This window comes from Lactuca virosa, chromosome 6 (assembly GCF_052849685.1).
Source record: "Lactuca virosa cultivar CGN04683 chromosome 6, Lactuca_virosa_CGN04683_v6, whole genome shotgun sequence".
Taxonomy (NCBI): Eukaryota; Viridiplantae; Streptophyta; class Magnoliopsida; order Asterales; family Asteraceae; genus Lactuca; species Lactuca virosa.
In genome coordinates this window covers 197,430,707-197,439,134 of record NC_136431.1, presented here as the reverse complement: position 1 = coordinate 197,439,134, position 8,428 = coordinate 197,430,707, and positions in this window count along the sequence as shown.

Genomic DNA, 8,428 nt, shown 5'->3' with positions numbered 1-8,428 from the left:
TAATAATTGGTAGATTGAATCTTCATAACTGGTGCAGAAGAAGTATCTTCAGTAGAAGGATCGACATGAGCAGTAGTCGTCATTGTTAGGGTTTGAAAAAGATGAAGAACAGAGAATTTGGGAAGTTTTGAGTTTTGATCGCGTAAACGTATAAAGTACTCTTGAACCCCCTTTTATATGTAACCCTAAATGATTTGAATTTGAAGCGGGATGCATTTAATGAGATCCGACGTGGCACCTTGAAAATCGGAACTGTACAGCGGAAAGGTAGCCATGCGTCAAAAAGTGTCTGTCACATCACCTAGAAAACCGGGCAGAATACCATACGTCACGTATACACAGCCTGTCATTATCCCCTTAATAGAATTGTAACCGTTAGAACCCTTCGAATGGAGGCAAGGCTCTTTCACTTTTGGGATAAAAAGCAAAGTCATTTGCCAGATGTTCGAAATCATCAGCCTGAGTTGGTATTACTCAGAACCTCAAGGATTTCGTGTGTGTAGTGTGCCAAAGAAAGTTTAGACAAGAAACAACAATTTTTTTTTTTTTTTGAATTTTGTGATGTCAAAAATTTAATTTGACACGAAGGCAGTTAAACCCCGGGCAAAGGTTGCTTCGTTAATCATCAAGAGAGATGATCAACAGCTTGTGTATGTTCCCGTGAATTACAATCGAATACTTTTTGATAAGTATCAAAGGGCTTCTTTTAAGAATGCTTCGTGGGTAGGTTCAAAATTTCGTTACATGTCAACCTAAACATAAGGTGATAAAGTGTAACAGAAATTACTTGTATGACCAGTGTAGTCAGTGACAAGTCGGCTTTGAAAAATTTTAACATGACTAGGACATTCAAATGAAACTCACACGGAAATCATATTCAAAAAAAAAAATTTGTATACTGGATCTTGTTGGGTAACAAACATCGTGGTTTTCGAATGCTTGATCAAGACCACTCATTCGAAATGAATATGATTTGGAGTTTCGAACATTGGTACAGAAACAAAAGTTTCGTATATATCTGGAATAATGTTCCCCGTCAATTCCTTAACTTGTAAGATTTTTGGGTTTCACTTCCATCACAGACTCATGATGTCAGATCATAAACACAGAGTTTTTATATATCTAAGTCTCGATGGGTTTGATCAGAGATCTCTCAGATATACGTCTTTGTGTGTGATCGTGTAAGTATGTTTTGGATGAAAAAGATTGGTGTAAGACACGAAAAGTACCTCTGTTATGTTTTGGACCAAACAGGAAACTCTTAACTCATTGTGAGAAGAGTAAGGTAGCTCAGAGACTAATGTGAATATAAGCCTGATTGGGAAGAAATTTTCGTACGAAACATTTCATTAAGGCTTTTGTACACACACATTGAATCATGGAGGCTTTGGACGACATGCAGCAGCATGCTTCTAGGGACAACCTAACTAATTCGAATAATGAGAAACATATCAATTCATACGAAAAATTTTACCTGACCCTAAAACTGCCTGCAATGTCCCCTCTGAATCATCATCATAATCTGCAACAAAAGACTAAAAATAAAAATATTTTTGTTGTTTTGAATTTTTTTTTTTTAAAATAAAGACCGAAAAAACGAAAATCTTTTTGGATTTTTGATTTTTCGAAAATTTAAGGACAAAACAAAAGAAAATCTTTTTGAATTTTTGATTTTTCGAAAAATTAAAGACAAAACAAAAGAAAATCTTTTTGAATTTTTGATTTTTCGAAAAATTAAAGACAAAACAAAAGAAAATCTTTTTGAATTTTTGATTTTTCGAAAAATTAAAGACAAAACAAAAGAAAATCTTTTTGAATTTGTTGCAAACAGACGGATATTTGGCATTCCTTGAAGAGTGACAAATGTACGAATTCGAAGCGTTCGAAGCGTTGACTATAAACAGTAACCATTAACTCAACGCTGAAAATAAGTGACAATCATGCGAATTCGAAGCGGTCGAAGCGTTGACCATGAACAGTAACCTCTGAATGCTGAATGACTTTGTGTTATCTTTTATTCAGCGCCTCTGATTCATTCTTTTTCGCCTATCATCCTTCTTTTTCGCATGGAACAGAATTGCCATTGATCATTCCAAGACCTTCTATTATTCGCATTAGAGATTTTTCATCCAAAGCTTTCGTGAATATATATCAGCTAACTGATCAGTTGTTTTCACGAAATGTACTTCAATGTTTCCATCCTCCACGTGATCTTTAATGAAATGATAACGAAGAGCTATGTGTTTAGTCTTCGAATGCTGAACATGATTATGACAAATTCTTATTGCACTTTGAGAATCACAATATAATGGAATCTTTTTCATATTAATTGCATAATCACGCAATTGACTTTGGATCCATATTATTTGCGAAGTGCAAGCAGCAGCAGCCACATATTCTGCTTCAGCTGTGGAAATTGACACACACGTTTGCTTTTTCGACTGCCAGCTGACTAATTTGCCATCAAGAAATTGACATCCTCCACTTGTGCTTTTTCGATCAAGATTACAACCACCCAAGTCTGCATCTGAGTATGCTTGAACGAAGAATCCAGTTTTCGAAGGATACCACAATCCTAACGAAATTGTGCCTTTAAGGTTACGAAAAATATTCTTCACTGCAGTAAGATGTGGTTCGCGTGGATTAGACTGATACCTAGCATAATTACACACAGAAAACATGATATCAGGTCTACTTGCTGTTAGATAAAGTAATGAACCAATCATGCTCCTATACAACGTTATATCAACAGCAGGTTTGTCCAACGATGGTGTTAGCTTTATGCCTGTTGCCATTGGTACACGAAGCTTTGTGCTATTCGTCAATCCAAACTTTTCTAACAGATTTTTCGTATATTTTTCCTGATTAATGAAAATTCCTTCTCTGTTTTGACGAATATTCAATCCAAGGAAATTATTGATTTTTCCCATCATGCTCATTTCAAATTTGCTTTTCATCAATTCTTCGAATTCTCTAGACAAAGCAGGGTCAGTCGAGCCAAAAATAATATCATCAACATAAATTTGAACAAGCATTAGATGATTCCCCACTTTCTTTCGAAATAATGTGGGATCAACTGATCCTTGTTTAAATTTAAATTGTTTCAAAAATGATGTAAGTGTTGCATACCATGCTCTTGGTGCTTGTTTCAGACCATAAACTGCCTTATCTAAAATATAAACATGATTAGGATATTTTTCGTTAATAAAACCTGGGGGTTGTTCCACATAAACTGTTTCTTCAAGCTCTCCATTGAGAAATGCACATTTCACGTCCATTTGATAAACATCAAAATCTTTGTGAGCTGCATAAGCCAAAAATATTCGAACCGCCTCGAGTCTTGCGACAGGGGCAAAAGTTTCTTCATAATCGATTCCTTCTTGTTGTGAATATCCTTTTACAACAAGTCTGGCTTTATTTCGAATAATGTTTCCATCTTTGTCAGTTTTATTTTTAAAAATCCATTTTAACCCGACAATCGAAACATTTTCAGGTTTAGGAATTAATCTCCAAACCTTGTTTCGTTCGAATTCAGACAACTCCGATTGCATTGCAACAACCCAATCTGAGTGTTCCATTGCATTCTTAATTTTTGGTTCAATTTTAGAGATGAAAACATTAAACATGCAAAATTCTTGATGAGTATTCAATACCTCATTCTTTGCACGAATTTGAGCTCTTGTCAGAACTCCCTCTTGTGGATTCCCAATAACTTGATCCTTCTGATGGTCTCTTGTCCATTTTTCCATGGGTGGATATGCTGGATCAAATTCCAAAGGGGCATCTTCGTACTCACGGAATTACACCATCTCATTCTCTTTTTTTCTCTCTGATTTTCTCCGAGTCTTATCTAATTGAGGATTTGGGAGTACCACCCAAATACTTCGATTTGAAAGTGATTATCACGATTCTCAGATTTCCAAGTGCCACTAAACCATATTTCTAACATGTTTTTATCTTCTCAATTTCTTCCATTTCTTTTCTTCCTTGTGGATAAGAGACAATTTTATGCTTTGGTAAATTTGTCAGATGCACTTCATGCATCTTTTAGCATATTCACTTTGTACGTTTGCATTGCATTTTAGTGTTATATTTCATGCATTTAGTTATTTTTAAGACATTTTTATATAGTTTTGTGAAATCGTGTTATTTCCACATTTTTGGGTGTTTGTAAGGGTATTTGAAAAATGAATCATGTTAGGAAGTTACGGGGCAAATTTTGGGAAGATTGAACAAAAACGAAAAAGTCAAAAGTTTTGAAAATCAACTGCAAAACAAAGAATTACTCGACTGAGTGGGCCTTTATCATGGCCTCCACTCGACCGAGTCACTTAGAAAAATCATAAATGTGTGTTTGGAAGATCTGAAGATCCATCGGATAGAATGAAACCCTAATGCAAAATCCACTCGATTGACTAGGAGACTACCTGTGGTTTTTGGCCTATAAATATGTAACACCCGTCTTTCAGGTATTTTTAGTTTGAACCTTATCATATTTCATTTTGACAAAACTGGTCATATGTAGGGTGTAGAGTTTCCCTCTACGCATGGTGTAAAAGGAAAATAGAGGTCGGGTTGTAATGCCCTACGCAGGGCGTACTTGGCCTCTACACAAGGTGTAAGGCCGTAGTGCGCAAACCCTAATTTTTAGGGCTTAGACCCTATTTAAAGGACCACAAGTCCTTGAGAGCCTCCCCTATAACACTCATAAAATCATTGTAACGCCCCGATTCTCAGGTATCGATTTTAGATAAGAATTTTCTTGATTTCAAGGTCTACTCGACGAGTCGGTTGCCCTACTCGGAGATTCATACAGGATTTCTCTAAGATTGGGTTCCAATGTCGGGTGGGGTTAGGCAGACGGTTATGGAGGAGGCTCATAAGTCTCATTTCTCTATTCACCCGGGGGCCACCAAGATGTACCGGGATTTGAGTTTGAGCTATTGGTGACCGTGCATGAAGCGAGAAATCGCTTGGTACGTCGAGAGGTGCTTGACCTGTAGGATGGTCAAGGCCGAGCATCAGAAGCCGCATGGCAAGCTGCAGCCCCTGGAGATTCCCATGTGGAAATGGGAACATATCACGATGGATTTTATTACCAAGTTGCCGAGGATGGCGTAGGGGTTTGATGCTATATGGGTCATCGTGGATCGATTGACCAAGAGTGCCCATTTCTTGGCCATACGGGAGAGCTCATCGGCCGAGAAATTGGCCGAAGTGTACGTTCGTGAGATCGTGTCTCGCCATGGGGTTCCCATTTCCATTGTCTCCGATCGGGATGTCAGGTTTACCTCCCGCTTCTGGCAAAAGTTTCACGAGGAGCTGGGCACGCGGTTGCACTTCAACACAGCATTCCACCCGCAGAAAGACGGCCAGAGCGAGCGGACTATTCAGACCCTCGAGGACATGTTGAGGGCTTGTGTCATTGATTTCGGTGGGAGTTGGGATTCTCACCTACCGCTTGCGGAGTTCGCCTATGACAACAACTATCATTCTAGCCTTGGCGCCCCGCCATTCGAGCTGTTGTACGGGCGGAGATGTCGTACCCCGGTTTGTTAGGGTGAGGACGGAGGTGGTCTTACAGACTACCGAGAAGATTCAGCAGATTAGGAAGTGACTGCAGACCGCTCAGAGTCGGCAGAAGAGTTAAGCTGACCGGCGCCGATCCGAGTTAGAGTTTCAGGTCGGTGACATGGTACTCCTGAAGGTCTCGCCCTGGAAGGGCGTGATCCGCTTCAGGAAGAGGGGAAAATTGGGTCCCCGATATATTGGGCCATTCAGGATCGTTGCCAGGGTCGGCAAGGTGGCTTACAGGCTAGAGCTGCCGGAGGAGCTTAGTCGGATCCACAGCACTTTCCATGTTTAGCAGTTGCGAAAGTGCGTCATGGATCAGGAGGCGGTGGTGTCGCTGGATGATATTCAGGTCGATGAGCGCCTGAATTATGTAGAAAGGCCCGTGGTCGTACTGGAGAGAAAGATGAAGATTCTAAGGAACAAGGAGATACCTTTGGTGAAGGTACAGTGGGAGCATCGGAAGGGGTCCGAGTGGACGTGAGAGCCAGAGGCAGAGATGCGGGAGCATTATCCGGGACTGTTCATCGCGGCAGACTTCGAGGACGAAGTCTAGTTCAAGTGAGGGAGAATTGTAACGCCCCGATTCTTAGGTATCGATTTTAGATAAGAATTTTCTTGATTTCAAGGTCTACTCGACGAGTCGGTTGACTTACTCGTCGAGTAGCAGCGGGTTGGTCCACGTATTTTAATGACCTACTCGCCGAGTCCAAGAAGGGACTCGATGAGTAGGAGCTGGCAGATGAAACCCTAAATCTTGGGGTTTTGCACCCTATTTAAAGGATCATTGGCCTCCCCCAGCCTCCCCTTTACTGCTTCTTGTCCCTCTCAAACCCTAATCGAGTGTGTGTGTTCCATTTGTGTATTTTTGAGCTTGGAAGAGGATTTTGTGGAGAAGGGAGCTTGGAGAGCAAGTATTCAGAAGCAAAGAGCTTGTGGGATCTGAAATCTACCTTATTGGGCATCTTATGGAAGGTATAAATCGTTACCCTGACCTCATTTCATTCTAGATCCCCTTTTTGGACAAATTCTAGGGTTTTCATGGTATGATTGGAAGCTATTCTTGTGTGCAAGCTAATATATGAAGTTGTAACTTCAGAACTGAGCTCCCTTGGGCTTCTGAGTCCATAAAGTTTCCAGCTTGTGAAAGGATGAGACTCTCCCAAGGTGTAAAGCTCCATTAGAAGCTTAGATTGGTCATTTAGGGCCTTTAGAGCCTTGCATGTGCGTAAAGTTTGCAACTTTACGTAATAAACATGCCTTAGAAGCTTGGATATGTAATCTGGAACCTTGCCATGGCTTAAAAAGCGTCTGCATGGATAAAGGTCTGCAAGGACTCGGCGAGTTGGATGAACAACTCGGCGAGTCCGTTGAAGATGGCCATGAACTCGACAAGTTGGATGAACAACTCGGCGAGTCCGTTGAAGATTGCCTTGAACTCGGCGAGTCGTTCGAAGACTCGGCGAGTCGGCTAGGGTTTATCCCAATTCTTGGACACGTATGAACTCGGCGAGTTAAAAGGGAAGTCGACGAGCCAATCAAGGATTTCACGACTTCTCGAGTTCAGGAAGGACTCAACGAGTCGGTGAATTGCACTCGACGAGTCGAGTCAACATGGACTGTTGACTTTGACTGTGGACCTTGACTTAGACCAAGGGTTGACCAGTTGACTTCTGAGGGTATTCTGGTAATTTGGAGATTTATGAGAAAGGGTTTTATGGTAACTATAGGTGGTGGAGTTCGTGTTGGTGATCCGGGAGTTGAGCTTTCTAGTTTCTGACGACAGTTGCGAGGTGAGTTATCCTCACAATACTAAGGGGTCTAAGGCACCAAGGCCGACCCATTGGATATGTTATCCTAGCAGTGTTAGATGTTGAGTATGAGTTAGTGTTGCATGATAGTGGTTATGCCAGTTAGGTAGACCTGTAGGACTACCTGTGATGTTATATGATTATTGCATGCTCAGTGGTTATGTTATGTGTTTGTTATATGGGATGGGTTGAGGTTGTACTGCTTCGTGCGGTAGCCAACAAATCCTAGGAGCATTCCAGTTACGGGCTAAGGGAGACTCGTACTGTGGGCTCGGGAGCATTCCAGTTACGGGCTGAGGGAGACTCGTACTGTGGGCTCGTGGGTATTATAGTCTGTAGGGCTGTGGACCCGTTATGTGCTGTTCTGTTCAGTTTGTTATGATATGATAATGCTGACATGGTTATGTGGACTGTATGGGTATCGGTATTTTGGGGGAACTCACTAAGCTCTCGGGCTTACAGTTTTAGTTTATTGTTTCAGGTACATCAGGGGATCGCGACAAGGCGAAGGCATGATCGTACAACTCCTCACTTTATGTTTATGTTTCTGGGATATACTCTGATAAATAATATTTTGAAAACAAAGATGTAATGTTTGACGAATTTGATGTGTTTTTGAAAGTTTAAATTTGCTTGAAATTTTTGGGTGTTACAATCATGATAAATTTAAACTTTTAAAAATCCATCAATTTCACAAATTGTTTACAAATATAGTTTTCAAAAGCATTTCAACATCAGAGTTCCCAAAATCATAGGTCCAAAACATGAGGATGTGTACGGTTACGTCTTCGCCTTCCCACGATCATCTGAAGTACCTGAAACATATCCCAAAACTGTAAGTCAACGCTTAGTGAGTTCCCCCAAAATACCAACACATAACCAAATAACAAAAATATACAATAACAACATGCAATGGGACCACAACTAAAAGTCTGGATTACCCCTGAGCCCATAGCATAAGTCTGGCTTGCCCTCGGGGCCCACAACATATGTATGGCTTGCTCCCCGACCAGATCAGTCATCAAGCCCTGAGTACAAGTCTGACA